Here is a 14,568-nt window from a genome sequence, read left to right as displayed (position 1 = left end):
TGGCCAGGTGATTTTTCATGTTGCTTCAGAGCATCAGCTAAATTATGCCAGTAATTGTACCTGGAAAGCGCAAGCAACGATTTCGCATTCTTGTCAAATATTTTGCAACAAAAACAGAACACTTTGTCAGTTGATTTTGAGTAAACTAGCCAATACTGATTCAGTTTCTCACCATTCTTGAGCACTCTTTCCTGGTGTGACTTTGAGAAGTGTCATTTCTGCTCATTTACAGGAAATGTCATATCCTCAATTTTGCCTGGCCTGTTCAAAATTGTATGATCAATATTGTCAGAGTTTAGGACCGCTGGCCATAAGGCAGGATCTGATGTATCAATTTGTGGTGTGCAATTTTTCTCAGTGCTGTTTCTGTCATCGATTCTCCATCACTTTCCTCACATTTCCATTTCTTATCTTCAGGTAAATCTGCTAATTCCTTAGTAATAGGATTTCCATCATTTATGCTTTGTTCCTCAATTTCTTCTGTACTAGGACAATCGCTACTGCCTAAGGCCGGGTCTATGTTGTTCTGTTTCAGATATTTTCCCATCAAATTTGCCCCTTGCTGCAAACTAGATTGGAAATGAGCTTTTCGCTTCCTATACTAAGCTTCTGAAGGCTTCTTCAGGGGCATCTTTTATTTTCTATGGGGGAAAACAGAAAGTATTAGGGAAAGCAAAAGTCTTATGTTCCGCAGTCTTAGGAAGTCATCAAACATTACGTGCTAAGCACGGCAAAAGAAGTAACGGTATTTCTTTTATATTGTTGTGTAGATATGGGTTTGATAGATATCTCTGGCATCTCATTAAAAATGTCCTTTATTAGTTGCTACTTGCATTCTTCAAGTCTTAAAACACAAGTACACTTTCACAATTTCACAATAAAACAAGATTCACAATATTGCAGCTAGGCTCTCACTTCACTTCATTCCTATATCTCACTGACTGCCTGGCAATGCCCCGCCTCTTCTATGCCCATGAGGGCATGGTGGACAACATTCTAGGAGGTTCAAAAAAAATTTAATTCTCAGAAAGTCTGGAAGGTTCCATGAGATTCTACAAAGATCCAGAATATTCTAGGAGGTTAGTGAAAAATGAATCCACATATGGAATACCTGAAATATTTTACTTCAAACATTCTGTTTTCCCTTTTGTCACTAACAACAAAAACAGCACCCTGAACCCAGCCCCCCACAAACCCAGCACGCCAAGGATGTCAGATGGGTCTCCTGCCCCTAAATCCGCCCCTGCACAAAGCTCAAACAGCTACCTATGGGACCAAGCAAAAATAGTTGCCTAGGAAAGGAGGCCTTAACTAAAGGTCAAACAGTATAGATATTATAATAAATAGGAATAATAATATTTGAATTCGTACAGTTTAATTCGTCTATGACTGGCGCGGTAGCAGCCAAGTGGAGATATGCTTAGAGACAATCTTCATGTAGTGAGAGTACTAAGGCAGACTGTTGTATGGCCAGAGGGAGCACACTGTATAATGCACCCTACTATCAGTGCAAAAGGGAACAGCATGTTGTTTCATACAGCCTGCTGCTAAAGATGAGTTCTCGGGCAGGGGGAGGGAAGTGGCCTTGTCCCCAGTACAACTAGGTAGGTGTGCTTGCTAATCCCATCTATGGTTGTTTACATGGAACAAATCACTGGATAATCTAGGCTCAGATTTCTTTGCAGGACCTAATCCTTAGTCCAGGTTCATTATATATTTTTGTATAATTGGTTTTATTTATTTTTGCTCTAAAACAATCTTTAAATAAAAATGAAAAGAGCACCGGTCTTGTAAAATGTGGGATGTGGCAATGGTGCTTTTGGCATGTGAAAATAGTAGTACTACATGTTAGCAAGTTTCAAGTCCTATTGAAAAAGAAGAACTAGCTTTATTAATAAACATTTTGCTGAGTCAAATAAGTTGTCCAAAAGTATATTTACAATGGTTTTCTAGCATTCTCATGGGAAATGTATGTTGCAATAAGGGTGATTTTCACTCAAAGTTGATGACATTTGTTTTAATTTATTTTCTCTTTATGCTTTTATGTGTGAAACTAGAGAATGAGTGAAATTTATTTTTAATTTATTTTCCCTTTTAATTTATTTAATTTCCCTTTTAATTTATTTTCTCTTTATGCTTTTATGTGTGAAATTAGAGAATGTGTGAAATTATGGAAATAAGAGAGACAAGAGTTGGAAAACTGAGAAATTGAGAGGTGAAGGAATTTTTAATTAAATGATTTACATTTTTTAATGTTTGTTTTGATTAATACACATATCATTCTTAACAAACACTTGAGAGAAAAGTTCTTTTTGTTAAAGATTCAAATCCTTACACTCACAGGCGGCGCATGAACCACTGGCTGTGGGAGTCTAGCTCCTAACTCCGCTCCTTCCACGCGAGGTCCTGTCCCTTCCACACGCCCCATAACCCAGAGCCCTCCCAACCGTGGCCACCGGCCCCCGCCCCAGGCTGGCTAGTGCTCGCAGCCCCCCCAGTCCCAGAGCGCCAGGAGGGAGAGTGCACCATGCCCCAAGGAAGGCGGGCAACGTGGCCCCAGCCCCTGAAGCCCAGCAGCACCACCAAAGCGGGTTCCAGGGGCGGAGTGTGAGCGGGGCCACACCAGGCTGTTTGGGGAGGCACAGCCTCCCCTACCCGCCACCCATGCTTACACTCCTCCTTTTGAGGAGTGAGACAGTTTCCTGAGGAGTCCTCCAGTAAAAAGAGGGAAGATAAGACTTAATCTAAGATGTATTTCTAAGGTCAAAAACAAATGGAAAGGAACCTTTAAAACAAAACAATCCCCTCTTCCCTCTATCGACTCTCCCCCCAAAACAACAACCTTTCGTGCCTTCTTTACACATAATTAAACATGAAAAACTATGCTAAAAGAACATTCGGTTTGCAAAGTGAATCAATCAAAAGATAGGACATGCCAAAAGTAAGGTTGCCTAGGCAACCTTAATTTGGCTCCTTGTGCTTATGTATTATGATACCATCTTTAATTAAATGATCACATACTATTTCTTCCACAGGACCCCACCTCATTCAGTGCACAGGATGGACAGTGCTCATTTTACTGAGCAGCTCTTCGATGTTTTGTTTTATCCTCAGTTTACTGTGTAGCCCCAGCCTTATTTACTGCACGTTACTCAAACCCTGCTTTGAATACAGAATTATTAATTTCCTCATGGGCTTTCCTATGGGCTTTGCTACAATATCTCAGTGCTTCACAAATATTTAATTTATTTAATTAATTTCACAATTAATTTTTCTTTGCAATATCCTTATGAGATGAGGGCTGGTATTATCCCCATTTTACAGATGGAGAATTGAGGTACAGAGATATTAAGGTAAAGAGTATCCACTAATTTTGAGTGCCGAAGTTGACCTGATTTTTCAGATTGTAACATTATATACACTTTACATGTTCAAAGCACAGCCCCATTGACTTCAGTTGCAGCTGTGAGTGCTATGCACTTCTGCAAATCAGATTCCATGGTCGCAAGTTGAGCAGAAAATGAGGAACACACAGTCAGTGGCCACCTGTGAAAAGTTTGGTTAAAGGGACTTGCCCAGGATCACATAAAAACTCTATGGCAAAGGCAGGGATAGAATCCATTTCCCCAGGGCATCATTCAACTGCCTTACCCATGAGACCATCCTTTCTCATTCTGCAGTCACCTGCCTCATCCACAACGCACCTTCCAACTTCTGCAACAAATGAGTTAAAGGTCCTGATTCATCCTCAGAGCAGGTACATCAAATGAGGGGGGGGGGGTCCTGCAGAAAATATAGTATGAAGTCATATCATTAAAGATTGTATCATAATGCCTACACACAAGGGGCAAATCAAAGAAATGGTCCTACCGTTATTTTTTTTAACCTGGGCAAAAAAACCATATTTTTCCCTAATCTCATTCTTACAAATGGTTGAACCATTTTGGCTGAAGTTTTCTAAAATTATTCAGCCTGAGACAACATCTCGCATGGAAAATTTCTGCCCAAATAATTATGTCAGAGTCTTTTGGCATTTCCACTGGAAAGCTTTTTTAACATCCTTATAATGCAGCTATTAAAACTGACTTTTGAGATTCAACAAGAAATACAGGTTATCAGCCTGCCAATGAATTATTTTATAACCCACTGACGAAGCATGGGGTGGTATAAAAGGAGACTGATATCTAATGCCATATCACAGGCACTGAAAAAAAAACCCAGTGGTTCTATTCTGCTTCACTTACCTCAGTGGGCCCTGCATTCCTTCTGCGCACACAACACAAGAAATTCAGGATCAGCCCCAAAATAGACTTTGCACAAAATGACGTGAAGAGTCTGGTTTAAACTGAGAAAAGTAAGGAAACATACAGTTTGGTTTGAAGTATCGGGGGTAGCCGTGTTAGTCTGTATCCATAAAAACAACAAGAAGTCCGGTGGCACCTTAAAGACTAACAGATTTATTTGGGCATAAGCTTTCGTGGGTAAAAAACCTAGACTCTGCCAGGCCTGTTATTTATGACTCTCCTTGTGTCATGTCAAATTTAGATTGCAAGCTCTCTGGCACAACGACCTCATTTATATTTGTTTCTGTGAGATGCCTGGCACCCTTTTGGATGTTTGAAAATTGAAAAAAATAATTCTAATTAGCCACCACCGTATGTGACATTAAATACATAATGCTGTACAAGGGGATGATTTGTTACAGAATGGCAATATTAGGTCCTGATTCAGAAAAGCACTTAAGCATAAGCTTAACTTTCAGCACATATTTAAAGTTAAGCACATGCTTAAGTGCTTTCCTGGATAGGAAGGGGCTTACATACATGCTTAATGGCTTTACATCATTGGGGCCGTCCATGTTTTGTCACTTTAGACTTTGTGATTTTACTGTAGATTTTTGTATTTCATAAAGTGAAATAGTTGAATTGGTTAATGATTAATAGCACAGTTGGTAAGATCTTGGAGGGCAGCCATGGACAATGGCTAAATGCCTATTTTAAACAAATTTTTCTTCTCTCCCTGTTTTCTTACAAAAACTAAAATATTCAATAATGTACATTTTTAAAGAGAAGTCACATCCAAAATATTATTCACTAATGAGTTGTTATTTTGTTTTTGTCCGATTCATCATTACTGTCAAAAATGTATTTCCTAGCATTAAATCCCGGCATTATCAAATCCACATTGGGAAAGTGAAAGGAGAAATTATGAGATCAGTTTTTAGATGGGGGTTGGGGAATTCCATAATGTTTGCATTGTATAAACCCTAAGGTGTGGCATAACTGTCAGTTTTCTTGCATTACAGCTTAATTCAATGACAAAAACACAATTTGTATGTCCCTCTCTTTAAGGAAATATTAGACTTTTTAAAAGTATATTTGACTATTTCATCTTGTGTGGTTGGTGAGTGGAGAGATGGGGGCAATTCGCCCACCCCAAACTTCTTAGTTTTTTGTCCTGATTCCTTTTTTTCTCAGTCAACCATTACATGAGGGAACTTCTGATTATGGGGTTTCTTGCACCTTAAAATGAAATTGAGGTGAATGAGGCCATGCAAAAGCCAAACCAGGAAAATAATTTCACATACAATTCCAAAAACATAAATCAAAGTTGTCCATCAAATAACTATAAATATATAGTTGAATAACATGAACTCAGTATAGAGATTACGGACACGTCTCCTACTTCGCTATTGAGATATGGAATTGAACATTCTTTAACACCAGTTTATAAAAATCCCCCAACCCTAAATGCTTCCTCAGCACTTCCCTGATGATAGGGGAAACATTTGCAAAACATAAGCAGTTTATGTCCACTGTGACAAACAGCCGATGCTACTGTGGTGGGACCTGTGCTTTTCCTTAGTGGGGTAGGTTGGGGCACCACCCCGTGTCCCTGTTCTTGGGTGCCAGGAGCTCCGCTAGTGCCCCGGGAAGGCGGGAGAGGAGGGTAGCGGGGAAGGGTCTGCTCCCTACTCAGTCCCAGCATCTTCAGCTCCTCGGGCTTCTTATCCTCTTCCCCCTTGGGTAAGGTTACCCTCGGTCCTTGATGCTAGGGGGAGTCTCCCTGCTCTTCCTGGGCAAGGTCTCCTTTTCTCTAGTCCTCTGGTCTTTCAGTTCACAGCAATACTCCTCCAAACTCTAGTCATCTCTCCTTTTTCCCTTGTCTGACTGGGCCTTAATTGGCTACAGGTGCTCCAATTGACCTGTAGTAACCTTTCCCTAGTCTACAGGGAACCAGGCCTTGATCAACCTAGGGCTTATATACCTCCCCATGAGAAACTTCAGCAGCATAAACTTCTGATAGTGACACTGTCAAGCGACCGTCAGATGGTGGATGACAAACTGGCTTCAGTGTTTCTGGAGACCTTGAAAGGAACCCTACAGAATCCAACATGACTTGCCTTATGTTAAACTGACCAGGGATTGGCACCTGCTTTGGCAAAATACGGGACCACTCTCCTACTGCTCCCTGGCCCTGCTGTATCACACCCACACAAATGTTTGTATCATCAAAGCATAAAAACCCATTATTTGTGCCATATTTTTTAAATACCAGTAGTTCCTGTGATAGGTAAAATAGACCTACTCCATATTTTTTTATTACCTTTGCTTCTCCTGCACTTATCAGTGCCTCCTCAAAATTCATAACTCTTGGCTACAATTCTGTTCCTAACCTCCACTCATACACTTCTCATTGCTGTGGCCACCCTATTCCCAGTAATGACAGGCTTCTCTTTTTTAAGTAAAGAAGGCAACTAACGCTCCAATATGATTTAATGATCTTTGTATTTAGGTAGTTTCAGTTCTTTTAATTATCTTAACACAGAGCATTTGATTGTCATTTTTAACTGTCAATTTATTTTTTCACTCACTGCTCCATTTTTATGTGTAGACACTATAACTCTAAAATGAATCCCAACTCAAAAAGAAGATACATCTTTTCTTTAAAAAGAACTAGGCCTGGGAAACTCCTAATCTTTTTTATCCTAGAAGACTCCAATTTTTACAGTACTAAATAGTCTCTCTCTCTCTGGTCCATATTATGACACCCTTACTCACATTTAGTAGCAACTTACTCTATGCATGGTCTCCTTGACTTCAATGAGTCCACTCATGGACTAAGGCAATGGTTTTCAAACTTTTTTTCTGGAAACCCAGTTGAAGAAAATTGTTGATGCCCGCAACCCAACGGAGCTAGGGATGAGGGGTTTGGGGTGTGGGAGGGGCTCAGGGCTGGGGAAGAGGGTTGGGGTGCGGGGGTGAGGGCTGCAGGGTGGGGCCGGGAATGAGGGGTTCAGTGTGTGGGAAGGGGTGCTGGGCTGGGGCAGGCAGGGCTTTGGAGCTGTGCTCCGGCTCCGCTCCAGCTCCAGGCAAAAACCTGCAGCTCCACTGCTCCGGAACTGCTCCGCGCTTCAGCTCTGGGCTCCACTCCAAAGCCTGGGGGCAGGGGGTTGGGGTGCGGGAGGGGATCAGGGCTCTGGGCTGGGGATGCAGGCTCTGGGGTGGGGCCAGGGATGAGAGGTTTGGGGTGCAGGAAGGGGCTCCAGGTTTTGGGGGGCTCAAGGCTGGGGCAGGGGATGGGGTGCAGGGTTGGGGTGTAGGCTTACTGCAGGCATCTCCTGGTCAGTGGCGCAGCGGGGGTGCTAAGGCAGCCTTCCTGCCTGTCCTGGCACCATGGACCACGCTGCGCCCCGGAAGCGGCCAGCAGCAGGTCCAGCTCCTAGGCGGAGGCACACAAGCAGCTCGTGTGGCTCTTGCCCGCAGGCACCGCCCCCCCATCTACCACTGGCCAGTTTCTGACCAATGGGAGTGCAGAGCCGGTGCTTGGGGCGGGGGCAGTGCGCAGAGCTCCGTGGCCCTCCTGCTTAGGAGCTGGAACTGCTGCTGGCCACTTCTGGGGCTCAGCGCAGTGTCAGAACAGGTAGCGCCTAGCCTGCCTTAGCCAGGCAGCAGCGCCAATGGGACTTTTAATGGCCCGGTCGGCGGTGCTGACCAGAGCCGCCGTGATCCAGTGCGTTACATTCCGCTACGCAGTACTGGGTCATGACTTGCAGTTTGAAAACCACTGGACTAAGGTACTAATCAACTTGAGCAAGGGTATCAGAATCTGTCCCTGTGCTGTAAACTCATTCAGAAAGGCTAGAAGTCTTCATTTCAACTGGACTTCATCTGGGAACAGCCATCTGCCTGAATACTGTCAATTGCAAGATTAGAGCCATAGCGTTTATGGTGCTATTTTTTTTTTTCACTTACTTAAGACTTAAATCTCTTTAACAGCCAGTTGGAAAATTTCTCCCTGTGGAAAATGGCAACTTTTTTTGGAAAGCTTAAAACCTAAAATTATTTTGATTTTTAGCCACCAAAAATTGGAAAAAAAATTGGCCCAAACCTAAATATTTTGGGGCATTGGCTAAACATTTTTGATTTTCTGGTTTTGTGATGACAAATTTTCAAGCACGCTTTTAAAAAAAATTTTCAATGGAAAATTTTCAACCAGCACTAGGCCATAAGTACAGAACTCACTTTGTTGTTCTATTTCCCTTTTGTTCTTCGTACGGGTGAAATTCACTCATGTGCAGAGGGCCAGCCCCAACTCTCTGCACCACTTTAACCCTATTCTGAGAGTTTAAGTCAAACATAAATTGTGCATAGGCCTTATGCTAGTCTTCTGCACAAGGGTGAATTTCACCTAGTGTAGAGGTCAATTATTTTCCCTTTAGGAATAGAGAAAATTTGTGTAGGGAGGTGTATTTTTAATTGATATATTAATTAATTGATTTACTAATCCCAGGTTGATTTGAAGAACTGGCACTTATTAAATCTATTTATTAATCCATGTAGTCAGCATTTTTTAAGAAAAAGAAAATATTTAACTCGATTTTTTTTCTATACACTTGTCTTGATTAGAGCTGTTCCTTGTGCTGTTTCTGTGGTTTCTGTTTTTCCGGTTTGTGGGGACTTCCCAATAGAAGACACTCCCTTAGGTTATATGGGGCCAAGGGAGAAGCCGCCGAAGAAGGCCTACTAGCAGGGTCAACTAGACCAGCTTGGTAAATCTCAATGCGGGGAATTGGAGAGAAAGTCAATGTAGGTTCCCCCCCTAAGATCTTATCCTCTTCCTCATGCCGATCCAGCCCACCTGCTAGATGTAGTTTAATGAGTTGTAAGTAACGTTAGATGATACATTATATGGGCCAGAACTTCAACTGGTGTAAATCAGCAGAGCTTCACTGGCTTCAATGGAGCTATGCCAATTTATACCAGCTAAGAATCTGGTCCTATATTTTTTTTTATCAATTACAATGAGGCTGGACATTTTTTAGGCTGCGTCTACACTAGAGACCTTACAGTGGCACAGCTCTACTGCTGCAGCTGCGCCGCTGTAAGGTCTCCCGTGTAGCTGCACTATGACGACAGGAGAGAGCTCTCCCGCTGGCATAATTAAATCACCCCTAACGAGCGGTGGTAGCTATATCAACAGGAGAGCGTCTCCCACGGACATAGCGCTGCCCACACCGGCGCTTTTGTTGGTGAAACTTTTGTTAGTCAAGGGGGTGTTTTTTTCACACCCCTGACTGACAAAAGTTTTACCAACAAAAGTGCTAGTGTAGCCAAAGCCTTAGTTTCAAACAGAGATTCATTGGGATCTGTGGAGCAAACTGATGGATTACGTGAAGAGTTATACCATATTACATACTCACCTCCCCATGTCTGAGAAATAGTTGTCTTGTCTGGAAGTGTATAAGGTTTAACATTTTTAGGCAAAACTGGACATTTGTTGCACAGTTGTATTATCTGCATTACAAGAGTGCCAATAATTGTGCTCTGTGTTTCTGTGATCCCTTCTTTTCTCTCTAATTCACATTACGCCTATCCGACCAATTTCATGGTAGGCCTTATTGCCTACTCAGGTGATTACCAAAATGTATCATTTGTTTTTTAAAGGATAAGTTTCATTGTTATTTCTCCTTGGGAAGCTGAGCTCAGAACATAACCTGGGCTTGCTCATTTGAAGTTCAAATAACAAACTGATTCGGTATTAAGTAATCATCCCCAGATCATTCCTCTATTCTTCATATAGAGGAGGGCATGTGTATATCCCTCCCCTTGCATAGAGAGAAGGGGTTTGCCACCTTGTTGCAAAGTCCTCAGTCCCTTCTGGATCTGGAAAAAGGTTTACCATGATCTAGTCTATACAATGGAAGTGGGTGGAGGTTGGACAAGCTGGGAAGAGGCCGGGAAGATGGAATGCATATCATCCCTCACCCGCCTAGAGGCAGGCATTGTATTGCCTTTATTCTGGAGCCATGAGGGCAGCTACAACCAATGGGATTTCTGGTAGCAAAGCTTCAGCGGAGCTACATGGCCAGGGAACTGGCATAGTGGAGCCTGCTGAGGGCCAGAGCAGGGGTGGAGACACAGGGCCTCCGTTTGGGTGGCCTCAGCCACTCATAGATCCCTGAAGAGCGCATTCCACAGGGGGCAAACCACCACCCCACGACAGAACAATTCCCACAATCAGGCCCCATTTCCACCAGTTTGTCTATGATTATCTGAATTTCATATCTTAAGTCATCCATCTTTCTTGTTTGGGCAACTACAACTCAGCTGACTTCTGGAATTGGTGAGCATGCTACAAAGATCTGATGAGAACACATTTGCCATTTCGGATTGTAAGCTCCTAAGTGCAGGGATGGACTTTTAGTCTGTTTTTGAACAGTGCCTAGCACACTGAGGCCCTGATTCTGACTGGGGCTTCTAAGAGCTATTGTAATACAAAACACTTAAAAATGTATTTAATGTACGTTAGAGGCAGCATTTGGGAAGATTGTGCGGAAGAATGCCTTTAATACGCTACCTGTATGAATTAAGTTTTACAGCCAAGCAAAGGCTAGAGTGGCTTCAGAAACCTAAACAATGAATCTATTGTTGGGAGTATGTTTTTAAAATAAAGAGGAAATAGAAGACTAGAGGTTTATGGTGTCTCTATTTCTCATTGACATTCAAATTTCAATTCAATATATCAGGCTTATAAGTCATTTGAGACACTAAGATTTGAATAGCATGTTCTCATTTTCAGACTCATTACTGGAATCCACTCTTCCCATCTGATGCAAAAACCATAACTGACACATTCAGTTCCTTTGTACACAAATACACATGGAGTGGTTGATGTGTACTGCCAGGCTCAGCCATAGCAGAGATTTGTTGGGGAGGCTGATGGTAGCCAGATCTCCTCAGCCAGAGGTGGGGACAACAAGATCCCAACTCTAAAAAGAACAATGCTTGTTTCTCCACAAAGACAGCTAGTTCTGCACATATCCCCTCAATTCACTCTGAGGAGAACTCCATCAACCTTGGGAGACATGGGGTACGTCTACAAAAAAACCCTGCGGTGTCAAGTCTCAGACCCCAGATCAACTGACTCAGGCTTGCAGGGCTCGTGCGACAGGGTTAAACATAGCAGTGTAGATGTTCTCGCTCAGGCTGGAGCCCAGGTTCTGAAACCCTGCGAGGGGGGCGGGTCTCAGAGCCCAACCTGAGTGGAAACGTCCACACTGCTATTTTTAACCCTGTAGCACGAGCCACCAAGCCTGAGTCAGTTGGTCCAGGCTCTGAGACTTGCTGATATGGATTTTTTTTGCAGTGTATAATCAGTGTGATAATTTTACCATCAGAAACCAAGGGGAGAGAGAATTCGGCACAGAGTGAGGTACTGTGATCCAGTTGACAGGATCTGGAACTGGAAGTCAGCATAATTGAGTGCTATTCCCAGCTCTTCCTTGGGCAGTTCATTTTCTCTCTATATACCTCATTTACCTCATCTGTAAAATGGGGATAATGTTATTTACCCACCTTTGTAAACCACATTGAGATATAGTAATAAAAAAGCGCACCAGGCAAGTGCATTATTATTAATTGTTATTAGCAAGCCTGAGGAGAGCTTTAAGGGCCTAATTTTCAAAAAAAATTGTGTATGCAATGGGTACGTGCTGGGTGCAAACAGATAACTTCACATGCAAAATATGCCGCTTCAATTGCCACTCAGGGCATTGTACAGGCAATTCCCATCTTGTGCATGCAAGTACCTGTTTTCCATGTGCAATTACATATTTTGCACACCTAGTCACCTCTCTGTATTCACACAAGCATATTTTTCAAGTGCAACTTGAACACTTATATTTGAAATAATGGCCCTAAATATTTACCTCCATAGAACAAGAGACTTTAGAAAACCTAAGGCTGTTCTAGTATCATTTCCTCAGTGATGCAAAAGAAAGAAGTCATCCTTCGAATTTACGATTTTCCCACCAGTCCAGTATTTTAGAAGTTTTTGTTTTCAAAGGTCTTTAGACTTGCAAAGACTGAAAGCACATTCAGTTAACTGATGTGGACTCCAGGCTAGTTCTATGTGAAGGCACATGTAAAATGAAGATATAGATATGATATTATAGGATAATAACAATTACCATATTCACATGAGTATTTATACCTAATACAATGACACATTATAGATGCACAGAAATACATTTCTTAGAGAACATTCAGATACTATATCTATCTATGATAAAAGGACATTCACAGTTCATGTAAATATATATATGTTTCTTACTGTCACATTTAATGCTGACTGTTGGTCAATAATCTGTTCAACCCAAAGCATCTTTACAGATATAGAGAGCACTACAGCATCGCCTTTCATTCCTGTCCGTAGCTTGTTCCTCCATTAAGCCCAGCCTGGTCATGTCCTGTGCACAATGTCCTGCCACCTAGTTGGTGGTCAGCCTCTAGGCCTGACTGACCTTGGCTTCATTTGCATTATTTTCTTTGGCATCCTGTCATCTGTTTGTCTTCTACAGTGTCCCCACCATCATAATATTTTTGATTGCAGCCAATCCCATACCCGGACTTCACATCCTACTCTCCTTATAACTTCTTCATCTGTGTTAAAATCTTTGCACTTTATACCTGCCATCTTCCAAAGAACTCATGTCTCTTTTGCCTCCAGCCAATATGTTTGGCAATATACTCATACAATTGTGTGAGAATACAATACAGCCCATGGATACATTTGACCTGGCTGAGACTGGCACGTTGGTCTAGACAAGCTTTCTGAATATTGTGAATGCTAGTACTCCAGTATTCTTGTGGTATATTCTTTTTAATAATGATACCCAATGTTAGCTGAAGCACAGAGTTTGAGACACTCTTTACATTACAAATCCAAAACTCCAATAGACTTCAAAAGGAGTAAGATTAAGTCCTAACTGGCAGCTCAAAACATGTAGAAGATTAAAAGTGCTATTCTACAAATAAATTAGGGAGTTTAAGTCCACCATACAAAACAAGAGCTGCAGTTATGATCATGTTATGTTTTACCATCCTATATGAAAACAGAAAATGAGTGTTATTCACCTTCTTTACAATATGACCTGGTATTGTCAATGAGATGACACTGATCAGGCAACTTAATTTAAGAGAGATATTAATTTTTATGGACTAACATTGTAAACCTCTATCTTTGACCCTCTCTCAATTTCACTACAAGTTCATGGCCAAGATGAACAACACAGGGGTAATTGTGATATGGAATAATAACAACCTGAATGCAGACTTAGACACAAGTGCAGGCCACAACATTTCCTGCAATAATGCATCACTTATCTGTCAACAAGCACTTCTAGCTGATAAGAACACAGCAAGAATTTGGGCATAGGTGCTGAAACTAGAGGTGCTGGAGGTGCTGCCGCACTCCCCTGACTTGAAATGGTTTCCATTATACACAGGGTTTACAGTTTGATTCAGTGGCTCTCAGCACCCCCACTATACACATTGTTCTAGTACCCATGGGGCCAGATTCTAATGTCAGTTACACCGGTCTAATTTCATTAACTTAAACATTGTTTTTTCAGAGTTTGCTCTGGTGTAACTGAGGTCAGAATCTGCCTGTAGAGTTTTGGATTAATGCTATATAAACAAGTGCAAATATGGCAAATTTCTTCTACATATTTTGGAGCTCATTCTTATTCTAAAAATCTGATACAATTGAAAAGATTTGTCACTATGTTTCTGTTGCAAGAAAGGGGTAAACTATAGAACTTGTTTTAGTCTCACATTACAGAGCAAAACTGTAAGTTTAACTACTTCATAAACTGGAGCAGATGAACAGGAAGCTAATTGCTTAATCAGCGTTAGTCCCACATTACACACTGAGTTATGATTCACAATTTTACGAATATTTCTTGCGGTTCATTTTCCTTTAAAAACCCAAGTCAGATCAGAATAATTTGTAAAAATGAAACTCTAGGTTTAAAACACCAACACTGAACTATTACTGTACTGTATTTTTCTAGGAAAAAATGTCAGCTATCTTGAAGGTTTAGGGCCTAGTTTTGCAAAATTGCCCTTGTATTTGGCACCCACAGATACTTTTGTCTGCAAATCAGTTATACTCACAGTTCAGAGTCATGTGTAGTATTACTAATTGACAGTCATTCTACTTATGTGAGCTTTACATTGAACTTGTTAAAGACAGTGCTTGGCTCATCTGGGTGAATACTATTTT

Source organism: Terrapene carolina, unplaced genomic scaffold (assembly GCF_002925995.2).
Source record: "Terrapene carolina triunguis isolate 2854851 unplaced genomic scaffold, T_m_triunguis-2.0 Scaffold247, whole genome shotgun sequence".
Taxonomy (NCBI): domain Eukaryota; kingdom Metazoa; phylum Chordata; order Testudines; family Emydidae; genus Terrapene; species Terrapene triunguis.
This window is presented reverse-complemented; position numbering follows the sequence as displayed.